We start from the raw sequence: 11,760 nt of genomic DNA, 5'->3' as shown, positions 1-11,760 counted from the left end.
CATCATAGGTGGAAGGAGACACTGGTGTTTCCTGACCCTGAGTGGAAAAAGTTAAAAAACTGAATGCAAGACTACTTAGATGGAGTTTGCTATTGCGGCCCTCTCACTTGAAGATTGTTCATTGTGCAGGGAAAAGTAATGCGGTTGATGCACTTGCAGAATTTAACTCGTTCTGAATTACCAGCGTACCAAGATGGTAAAAGCATAATTGCACTAATTAGTCTTAGAGTGAATTGTAGTGTGTGAGTGTGAGCTTGTCTTTTATTTTGTTCACTTATGTTTTGACATCCAGCAATGAAGTGTATCGATGAAGTTTTCACTTCTGCCAAGGGTGGAGGTGGAAGAGACGAGTGCAAATATTAATTTTTAAAAAAGATTAGGTTGATCCATATCAATATACCTTGAACTGTTAAACACTTTAAGGAAAAGATACTGGGTTCAACAGCAATAATTTAGCAACTGCAAAGATGGAGTCATTCAGTCTGGAGGAACTTTAGTGAGAGGTGACATGGCCCACTTTGTGAATGGGATGACACAATTACATTTTTGAATTTAATCAGAGGATTTGACCTGCTTGAACCGCAACAAAGTATTGCCCACCGACTCTTTCTCTGTTACTCCTTTTAGCAATGTGTGAGCTGAAACCCTACCAGAAGTCATCTTTATCACTAACAGAGGGTTCCTAGAGAAGATTTGTTGGAATTCATGACTTGCCAATTTATCCTGAGTTAACTATTACTTGATTGAAGTACACTGACATTAACATCCTTCAGAGTTTTCATTTTCTTTGTTGCTCCCCAGATTTGTGTGTGTTTTTTTTAAAGGATAGATATTAACTTGCATTACCCAAACTGTTTCTCAATAACATCGCATCTTTGTTGGAGGAATTTTATCAATGAAAATAAGTCAGTTATTTATTGTTAAGTAAAGACATTAGATTGACTTGTGCTAATACTGAATCTGGCACAGTATAAAAGTTATATGATAGGTTACATTTAATGTTTTGGTTTGGCCAGTGGAGAAGTGAGACTAGAAATTGTGTACCCCCTAACCTTGGCCAAAACTGTAGCATTGACCATTTCTGATGAGAGCAAATCTAACTATCTATCTTTAACATTCAGTGTCACTTTACCATCATGGAATCTCCCACTGTTGACATCCTGAGGTTTACATGTGATCAGAGACAGAACTGAATTAGCCATATAAATACTATTTTGTACATACTGTTAGGGGCCAAATCAACCCCCCTCAAAATATATTAAGAAGATAGCCTCAGCCCAACTTCTTCTCATGCTGTACATTTCTATGACTATAAGTGCCAGGCATTGCATTCCAGATGCAATTTGATTGGCCAAACTACCAGTCTTGAAGCAAAACACATTTTATACATATACTATAATTAAAAGAGAACAAAACAAGGAAAAGTTGGAATAACGTAACTCTTTTATAAATCTTAACAGAATAGTAGATCATTTGACTACTAAACAGCAACTGTTCCAAAATAGTAACATCCCATAAACATCCCAAAGGCAAATTAGTAAAAACAGATGGTCTCACATCCAATTCTAGCAGCAGGAAGAGAACCCAGCTTTTAGCTGTAATGGAGAGAAGAGAAACCGCTTCCACATCCAGCTTCAAAATTCTAACAGCTGCTACTGAAAAACTAAAAGTAAAAAATCCTAGTTCTGTGGGAGCTGGACCCCACCCATTCAGGCTGCTTCTATTGCTCTGACTTAAAAAAAAACTCAAGGCCTAACAGGCTGTTTATTGGTCTTGGAGCAGATTGCTCAGCACCTCCAACTCAACGTTTCTTCACTTAAAATAAAATACATCATAAAATACATCTCTTAAAACCATAGTTTCATCATAATACTGTTGTGGGAATATAAGAGCAGGTCAGATATGAGAATTTTAAGCCAAGTAACTCACTTTTTCTCTCCCCAAAGCCTGTTCACCATCTCCAAGTCACAAGTCAGGAGTGTGATGGAATACTCCCCACTTGTCTGAATGGGTGCAGCTCCAACAACAATTAAGAAACTTGACATCATCCAGGATGAAAGCAGCCATTAACTTAGCACTCCAGCTACTACCTTCAACATTCAATTCCTTCACCACCAGCACACAGTAGAAGTAGTAGTTATACTTAAAAAATGCACTGCAACAATTTATCAAGGCTTCTTCTATAGTACCTTCCAAACCTGCAACACTACCATCTAGAAGGACAAGGGCAGTAGATTCTTGTAATCACCACTACCTGTAATCTCCTTTCAATATACTCACTTGGAATAATTTCACTGTTCTTTCATTGTTAAAGGATCAATATCTTGGAACACCTTCCCACCAGTCCTGTTTGTGTACCTACATCATAGAAACTGCAGTGCTTCATGAAGGTGCCGACTACCATATTCTCAAAAGCAATTAGAATAGGAAACAAATGCCAGTGATGTCCACATCCCATGAAAGAATAAAAGAAACTGTGCACGATTTAGAACACAGATTGTTTTCATTCAGCTCCACACATACATTCCATCCAATTCAAATGGCCTGTTCCAGCTCCCATTCCTATCACCTTAAAGGTGATCACCCTAGCTACTGTCTGTTAATTGATCAGCGCCCATGAGGTGACAATAGGTGTAATGATTGTAATGAGGTCAGCTAGGTGAACCCTATAGAGTATGAGTTCCCTGATTGGGGATGTTAACCTGGTCCAATCAAGACGCCCTGGCTGACAGATAAGAACAGGAGTGTCTGTCACTGGCCACTCGGATATTTTCCCCCCTTTTGGAGATTGGATCAGTGTGTGACTGTGTCTCTGTATGTGCAAGGACTCTCCCTGTTGCTGCTTGGGGCCTGCCTCACTGCTGCTGCCTGGGACTGGCCTTGGGCCCCTCCCCAGGACCTCCACCACTAAAACAAAGAACAGGAGTGTCCCCCTTCACTGTTTGATCACACAGCATTGCCCTTTGATGTGAAGGGCAGAGCTTGTCACTGGCCACTCGGGTGTTTCTTTTCTTCCTGGTGGTGGAAATTGAATAAAGATTTGTACACCTAGTGTCTTTCACTGTGTCTCACACCTGCACACACACAAAAAAAGAACAGGAGTGTCAGATATCCTGTTCACTCTGAGAGCTGGCTCTGAGGGAGGTGGATCAGTGTCCAGAGTGCTCCATGTGTAAATAAACAGCAACAGAATACCACCCTCTGTGGAGTTATTTCAGTGGTGACAAGAGAAAAGCATGCACCCGAAAATCTTCTCTCACAACATTCATCTTTGAGTTGGGGTGAACATTTCTGGCGTTATGCCATCACTTAGTAAGCTTGGTTTGTTCAATTCTGCCATCAAAGACTGGACCAAGTATGTGAAAAGAATGCATTTTTTTTGGGACATGACGTTGGGGTAGACGAAAAGCAACGAGTAATTCTTCTGACAGCCTGTGGATTCACAGCTTTCTTGGTTATTCAGAGTTTAATGTTTCCTTAGTCACCAGATACTAAAATCTGAGACACTATTGGTTTTACTTGGTACTTCGAGAACCAGGGGAATCCATATTGGGAGTTTTGTTTAGGTTAAGCTGACTGGCAGAGGCATGTGACTTTGTTTTAGCCCTTATTGAGATGCTGATAGACCACTTAATATATAACCATGCAAAAGTGCCTACTAGCTAAAGCCTAACTGGACATCCAACAGGCACTACAACTGGCTTTATCATTGGAAAATGTGGCAAGTGGAACATGTGAGTTGCAAGGTATTTTGATGGAAATGGACACCCTTGTTAGTCTACTGAGCTTGAGGAACACAACTTGAGTGAAGGCAATTGCATAGCCTTACTCAGGACATACCCTGAACAGACAGACTCCAGGTCAGCCCACAGCAAAAATCTCAAACAAAGCCAATCCTTGGCCAGAAGGTTAAAATTTTCTTCACTATCTGGGTTGGCCATCTATGTAGTTGCTGCTGGTATGTGGACTCGAGACAGCAAGAAATTGAGTAAAAGAATGCAAAGTCTGGTATCCAGGAGTGTGCACACCCTGGAAAGTCTACCTACATCTGGTTTGGATCAGTTAAATCGCTTGGCAACATCCAAATCAGAATGAATCAAAATAAAATGACTGATTAAATGGTTACCTGGTTCTAATGGAGGTTGATATCAGCACAGTCATTTCACTGATTGCAGAACAAGACTTTAACAAAATTTGTTTTGGACTCCAATCCTTAGGTTTGCACAAGACCGCTAGACTGTGGACCTAATATCCCAACAATTAAAGGGAGTCAGGGGGGCTGAGTTGAGTATGGTTGTCATTACAAAAGAGATAGTGCTAGAAAAGCTAAAAAGTCTTAAAATTGATAAATCTCCTGGCCCCGATGGGATATATCCTAGAGTTCTGAGAGAGGTTGCTGAGGAAACAGCAGAGGCATTGGTTGAGATCTTTCAAGAGTCACTGGAGTCACGGAAAGTCCCGGATGATTGGAAGATCGCTGCTGTAACCCCATTGTTCAAGAAAGGATCAAGACAAAAGATGGAAAATTATAGGCCAATTAGCCTAACCTCAGTTGTTGGTAAAATTCTAGAATCCATCATTAAGGATGAGGTTTCTAAATTCTTAGAAGAACAGAGTCTGATTAGAACAAGTCAACATGGATTTAGTAAGGGGAGGTCATGCCTGACAAACCTGTTGGTATTCTTTGAAGAGGTGACAAGTAGGTTAGACCAGGGAAACCCAGTGGATGTGGTCTATCCAGACTTCCAAAAGGCCTTTGATAAGGTGCCACACGGGAGGCTGCTGAGCAAGGTGAGGGCCCATGGTGTTCGAGGTGAGCTACTGGGATGGATTGAGGATTGGCTGTCTGACAGAAGGCAGAGAGTTGGGATAAAAGGTTCTTTTTCAGAATGGCAGCCGGTGACGAGCAGTGTCCCGCAGGGTTCAGTGTTGGGGCCACAGCTGTTCGCATTATATATTAATGATCTGGATGAAGGGACTGGGGAAATTCTAGCAAAGTTTGCAGATGATACGAAGTTAGGTGGACAGGCAGGTAGTACTGAGGAAGTGGGGAGGCTGCAGAAGGATCTAGACAGTTTGGGAGAGTGGTCCAGGAAATGGCTGATGGAATTCAACGTGAACAAATGTGAGGTCTTGCACTTTGGCAAAAAGAATAAAAGCACAGACTACTTTCTAAACGGTGAGAAAATTCGTAAAGCCAAAGTACAAAGGGATCTGGGAGTGCTAGTCGAGGATTCTCTAAAGGTTAACATGCAGGTTGAGTCTGTGATTAAGAAAGCGAATGCAATGTTGTCACTTATCTCAAGAGGGTTGGAATATAAAAGCACCATTGTGCTACTGAGACTTTATAAATCTCTGGTTAGGCCCCATTTGGAGTACTGTGTCCAGTTTTGGTCCCCACACCTCAGGAAGGACATACTGGCACTGGAACGTGTCCCGCGGAGATTCACACGGATGATCCCTGGAATGGTAGGTCTAACATATGAAGAATGGCTGAGGATCCTGGGATTGTATTCATTGGAGTTTAGAAGATTAAGGGGAGACTTAATAGAGACGTACAAGATAATACATGGCTTGGAAAGGGTGGACGCTAGGAAATTGTTTCCGTTAGGTGAGGAGACTAGGACCCGTGGACACAGCCTTAGAATTAGAGGGGGTAAATTCAAAACAGAAATGCGAAGACATTTCTTCAGCCAGAGAGTGGTGGGCCTGTGGAATTCTATGCCGCAGAATGCAGTGGAGGCCAGGACGCTAAATGTCTTCAAGGCAGAGATTGATAGATTCTTGTTGTCTCGGGGAATTAAGGGCTACGGGGAGAATGCGGGTAAGTGGAGTTGAAGTGCCCATCAGCCATGATTGAGTGCCGGAGTGGACTCGATGGGTCGAATGGCCTTACTTCCACTCCTATGTCTTATGGTCTTATGGTCTTATGGTCTATACCGGGGAACTTTTACAGGTGAAGGGTACAACTTTGGTCCTGGTCTCTTATGAGATGTAGTTGGTTCATTACTACTGAATGTAGGAAAGGCTCCGGCCCAATCTTGATAGGATGAAATTGATTGAGAAATATTCACCTTGATTGGTGCAACATTTTCCGATTAGAAAATAGCTGCCTGAGTGAAGTCCTAATTAAATACCTCGACATTTTTTATGAAGATCTTGGGACTATTGAAGGAGCTAAGGCCACCTTGCATGTTGACCAGGCAGTCATTCCACGATTCTGAAAGGGCCTGCCCAGTGACATTTGCCTTATGTGCAAAAGTAGAGGCAGAGATCAGCAGGTTGGAAAGCGAATGAATCATCAAACCAGTTCAGTTTGTGGAATGGGCAGCACCAGTCGTACCGATTGTGAAACCCGAGGGGGTTGTTTCTCCTTTGTGGGGATCTTAAACAGACAGTAAACTGCTTTTCACAGCTGGAGAAATACCCAATCCCTCACGTAGAGGATTTATATACAAAGCTGGTGGGGCAGGGAGTGCTGTCCTTTATGAAGCTGGATATGAGCCATGCGTACCTGGAATTGCGGTTAGATGAGGATTCCCAGAACTTAGCTACAATTAATATCCATAAGAGTTTGCACGAATATGTGGGATGGCTATTTTGCCTGTGCAATTTTTCATTGGACGATATAGAATATTTTACAAGGTCACCATTTATCTAGATGACGTGCTAATAACAGGGAAGACCAATAGGGAGCACTCAGAGAACTTGGACATGGTCCTTAGACATTTCTTCCAGGTAGGCATATGCGTTAGAAGGGGAAAAACGTGTAATCCAGGCACCCCTCATGACCCACTTGGGCTACAGAGTCAACAAGACCGCATTACACCTTTTGGAAATTAAAGTGAGGGTGATCAAAGGTGCCCCGGTCACATGCCTGTACTGGAACTTAGGTCTTTCCTTGTGCTGGTGAATTATTACCTAAGTTCATACATAACCTGGCCTCCATCCTGGCACCTCGACATCAACACTTACAAAAGCATCAGCCCTGGAAATGGTTGCGTAGCCAAGCCAGAGCTTTCAGGGAATTGAAGAAACAGCTAGCATCGTCTAAGGTGTTTGCACACTAATCCCAAGTGAGATCTGGTATTTACATGTAATGCCTCCTTGTACGGCATTGGGGTAGTATTAGCTCATAGGTTGCCCAATGGAGCTGAATGCCCCTTAGTGTATGCATCCAGGACTTTGGCTAATGCAGAGCGTAAATACACCCAGAGAGAGAAGGAAGATTTGGCCTTCATATTTGGAGTCAGGAAGTTCCACCAATATCTTTATGGATGTAAATTTGTAATAATAACAGACTGCCAGCCCCTGCTAGGTCAACTTAAAGAGGACAAGGCAGTGCCACCAATCACTTCAGGCCAAATTCAGCCATGGGCTCTAAAACTAAATACATATGATTACAAGTTGGAACACCATCTGGGAGGCCAAGTTGTAAATGTGGATGCATCGAGCCACCTTCCACGTGTCGATGCCACTGAAAGAGTCTGTAAAATTTTTAAATTTTTTGAATACACTTCCAATCACAGCTGACAATATCAAACTTCGGATGCAGAAAGATCCAGTCCTGGCAAAACTGAAACAGCTGGTGGTGATGCGGGAAACTAAAGGGCCATCGCAACGAGAACTGAAACTTTATTGGAGCTGGAAAGACCAGATCACAGTAAAGGGTGGCATATTATTATGGGAAACAAGAGTGATTGTTCCAAGTAAAGGGCTCTGCCAGATACTGGCTGAACTCCACTTGGGTTATTCAGGGGTTTCCAAAATGAAGATGTTGGTGAAAAGTTATGTCTGGTGTCCAGAATTGAATGCAGACATAGCCGATATTGATGGGGCAGTATCCAGAGCGCCCACAAGGATAAAATTTATTACCAGCAGCTCCCCTGTATTTGTGGGAATGGCCACGTAAACCTTGGACTGGATTAAACATTGACTCTGCTGGTCATTTTATGGTATTAATGTTCTTAGTCACTGTGGACACCCACTCAAAGTGGCTGGATGTGCACAGAGTTCATTTGTCAAACACAGGGATGACAATAGAAAAACTGCATGCATCTTTTGCAATTCACGGACTCCTGGAAGTGTTGGCCAGAGATAACGAGCCATTGTTTACCAGCAGGGAATTGAATATTTCTGAAAATTGAAAGGTATTTGACATATAAGGACAGCTCCATACCATTCATTATCCAATGGTCTGGCAGAGATTCCAGTCCAAACTTTGAAGACAGGCTTAAAGAAATAGCCTACAGCTTCATAAAGTACCAAACTGTCAGAGTTCCTATTTGATTGTAGGATCACCCCTCAAGCAACCACAGGGATAGCTCCAACAGAGTTGCTAATGATGAGAAGACTCTGCCAGAGATTAATCTTCCTGGACCTGGGGTGCAGGGTGAAACAATATTGGGAACACCAATGCTGGATACAAGACTCCTCTAAGTGAGAGAGACCGTTCCCTTCAGAGGATGAAGTTGGGTTCTGAAACTATGGGAATGAATGGGTAAGAGACGTGGTCGATGCAAGGTCAAGTCCAGTGATGTATAAAATTCAGATTTTTAAAAACTTTCATCATGTGATGAGGGCATTGTTAGCTACGTCAGCGTTTATTGCCCATCCCTAATTGCCCAACCACACAGCTGTGGGTCTGAAGTCACGTGTAGGTCAGACCAGGTTAGGATGGCAGTTTCCTTCCCTAAAGGACATTAGTGAACTAAATGGGTTTTTCTGACAATCGACAGTGGATTCATGGTCATCATTAGACTCTTGATTCCAGATTTTTATTGATTTCAAATTCCACCATCTGCCACGATGGGATTCAAGGCCGGGTCCCCAGAACATGAGATGTGCCATTCCTCAATAAGTACGTGGACCAAATGAAAGCTGCAAATGCTGAGGGAGAAAAGATTTCCCGGCAGCTCGATTGCTTTTCTGAGTGTTCCAGAACCCATGGGTTCTCCCTCTCAGTTCAGCGTTGAAGATAGCTCAGAATTTGAGATGGACATGGCGGATGTTGTCGCCTTGATGCCTTTGTTGCCTAAAGAAGAGAATGAATTCCTTCCAAGATGCTCTGGGTACAAGAGGCAAACCACTGTGTGTTAAATGCCACCCATATCAGAGGCAGAGTTGGAGGAGCCTAACCTGGCCCTGAAATGCCCCAGGAAGAGCTACAATAAAAAGAACCAGTTCATGTGCTTGGCCTCAGAGAGGGAGGGATGTAATGAGGTCAGTCAGGTGGACCTCATAAAAAATGAGTTCCCGGATTGGGGTTGTTAATCTGGTCCAATCAGGGAGTCCTGGCTAGCAGATGAGAACAGGAGTGTCAGAGGTTCTGCTCACTCTGAGGGAGCTGGATCAGTGTCAAGGCCTCTTCACGTGTAAATAAAAGGTGACTTAGTGACAGAATACTAGTCTCTGTACAATTATTTCAATGGGAATGGGAGGTGGATAGGAATAGCCATCACATAAGAAAGGGATGATCACCTTGTTGGGATTGTATTATAGACGCCCTAATAGTCAGAGGGAAATTGAGAAACAAATTTGTAAGGAAATCTCAGTTATCTGTAAGAATAATGAGGTGGCTATGGTAGGGGATTTTAACTTTCCAAACATAGACTGGGACTGCCATAGCGTTAAGGGTTTAGGTGGAGAGCAATTTGTTAAGTGTGTACAAGAAAATTTTCTGATTCAATACGTGGATATACCTACTAGAGAAGGTGCAAAACTTGGCCTACTCTTGGGAAATAAGGCAGGGCAGGTGACTGAGGTTTCAGTGGGGGAGCACTTTGGGGCCAGCAACTATAATTCTATTAGTTTAAAATAGTGATGGAAAAGTTGAAGCTCTAAATTGGAGGAAGGCTAACTTTGATGGTATTAGGCAAGAACTTTCAAAAGTTGATTGGGGGCAGATGTTCGCAGGTAAAGGGACGGCTGGAAAATGGGAAGCCTTCAGAAATGAGATAACGAGAGTCCAGAGACAGTATATTCCTGTTCGGTGAAAGGGAAGGCTGGTAGGTGTAGAGAATGCTGGATGACTAAAGAAATTGAGGGTTTGGTTAAGAAAAAAGAAGGAAGCATATGTCAGGTATAGACAGGATAGATCGAATGAACCCTAAGAAAATTATAAACGGCAGTAGGGGTATACTTATAAGGGAAATCAGGAAGGCAAAAAGGGGACATGAGATAGCTTTGGCAAATAGAGATAAGGAGAATCCAAAGGGCTTTTATAAATATATTATAGACAAAAGGATAACTAGGGAGAGAATAGGGCCTCTCAAAGATCAGCAAGGCGGCCTTTGTGTGGAGTCACAGATGGGGGAGATACTAAACGAGTATTTTGCATCAGTATTTACTGTGGAAAAGGATATGGAAGGTATAGAATATAGGGAAATAGATGGTGACATCTTGCAAAATGTCCAGATTACAGAAGAGGAAGTGCTGGATTTCTTGAAATGGGTAAAGGTGGATAAATCCCCAGGACATGGTCAGGTGTGCCCTAGAACCCTGTGGGAAGCTAGGGAAGTGATTGCTGGGTCTCTTGCTGAGATATTTGGAACATTGATAATTACAGGTGAAGTTCCAGAAGACTGGAAGTTGGCAAATGTGGTGCCACTGTTGAAGAAAGGTGGTAAGGACAAGCCAGGGAACTATAGACCAGTGAGCCTGACATCGGTGGTGGGCAAGTTGTTGGAGGGAATCCTGAGGGACAGGATTTACATGTATTTGGAAAGGCAAGGACTGATTTGGAATAGTCAACATGGCTTTGTGTGTGGGAAATAATGTCTCACAAACTTGATTGAGTTTTTTGAAGAAGTAACAAAGAGGATTTATGAGGGCAGAGCAGTGGACGTGATCTATATGGACTTCAGAAAGGCATTCGACAAAGTTCCTCCGGGAGATTGGTTAGCAAGGTTAGATCTCATGGAATACAGGGAGAACTAGCCATTTGGATACAGAACTGGCTCAAAGGTAAAAGACAGAGGGTGGTGGTGGAGGGTTGTTTTTCAGACTGGAGGCCTGTGACCAGTGGAATGCCACAAGGATCGGTGCTGGGTCCTCTACTTTTCATTATTTATGTCAATGATTTGGATGTGAGCATATGAGGTACAGTTAGTAAGTTTGCAAATGACACCAAAATTGGAGGTGTAGTGGACAGCGAGAAAGATTACCTCAGATTACAACAGGATCTTGACCAGATGGGCCAATGGGCTGAGAAGTGGCAGATGGAGTTTAATTTAGATAAATGTGAGGTGCTGCATTTTGGGAAAGCAAATCTTAGCAGGACTTATACACTTTGTGGTAAGGTCCGAGGGAGTGTTGGTGAACAAAGAGACCTTGGAGTGCAGGTTCATAGCTCCTTGAAAGTGGAGTCGCAGGGAGATAGCATAGTGAAGGCGTTTGGTATGCTTTCCTTTATTGGTCAGAGTATTGAGTACAGGAGTTGGGAGGTCATGTTGTGGTTGTACAGGACATTAGTTAGGCCGCTGTTGGAATATTGCATTCAATTCTGGCCACCTTCCTATCAAAGGACTTTGAGAAACTTGAAAGGGTTCAAAAAAGATTTACAAGGATGTTGCCAGGGTTGGAGGATTTGAGCTACAGGGAGAGGCGGAACGGGCTGGGGCTGTTTTCCCTGGAGCGTCGGAGGCTGAGTGGTGACCTTATAGAGGTTTATAAAATCATTAAGGGCATGGTTAGGATAAATAGGCAACCGTGGGGTGGGGGAGTCCAGAACTAGAGGGCATAGGTTTACAGTGAGAGGGG

The sequence above is a fragment of the Chiloscyllium punctatum genome, chromosome 45 (assembly GCF_047496795.1).
Source record: "Chiloscyllium punctatum isolate Juve2018m chromosome 45, sChiPun1.3, whole genome shotgun sequence".
Classification (NCBI taxonomy): domain Eukaryota; kingdom Metazoa; phylum Chordata; class Chondrichthyes; order Orectolobiformes; family Hemiscylliidae; genus Chiloscyllium; species Chiloscyllium punctatum.
Note: the sequence above shows the minus strand (reverse complement) of the source record.